This window comes from Penaeus monodon, chromosome 25 (assembly GCF_015228065.2).
Source record: "Penaeus monodon isolate SGIC_2016 chromosome 25, NSTDA_Pmon_1, whole genome shotgun sequence".
NCBI lineage: Eukaryota > Metazoa > Arthropoda > Malacostraca > Decapoda > Penaeidae > Penaeus > Penaeus monodon.
Window position 1 is genome coordinate 18,018,194 of NC_051410.1, and position 273 is coordinate 18,018,466.

The window sequence follows — 273 nt, forward strand, 5'->3', positions numbered from 1 at the left end:
TAATTATTGTTTATTTTCTTAATTTTGAAACCAATATATTTATTAGGTTAGTGAATGTTGAGTAAAGCAGTGCAAGGTAAGTAGTCCGTGAGAAAATGTGAACCTATTGTAATTTTTTTTTTTTCTGGCCATACTGAGACTAAGTTCCAGATGGCTTACAATGAAAGCCACAATCTCCATAGAGCTTTTTAAAAACAATGCTATAGAAAAAAGGGGGGAAACAGGGATTCAGGTTACAAGAATTGGATTGCAGTAGCAGGAGTTAACAGTTCT

The 273-nt window shown here is 33.3% G+C and overlaps 1 protein-coding gene across 1 annotated transcript in view; it reads left to right on the forward strand.

Moving 5' to 3' along the window:
• LOC119589090 (ADP-ribosylation factor-like protein 1) overlaps window positions 1–273 on the forward strand; it is a 17,139-nt gene that overhangs the window by 8,834 nt on the left and 8,032 nt on the right. The gene's annotated exons all lie outside the window — the stretch shown is intronic.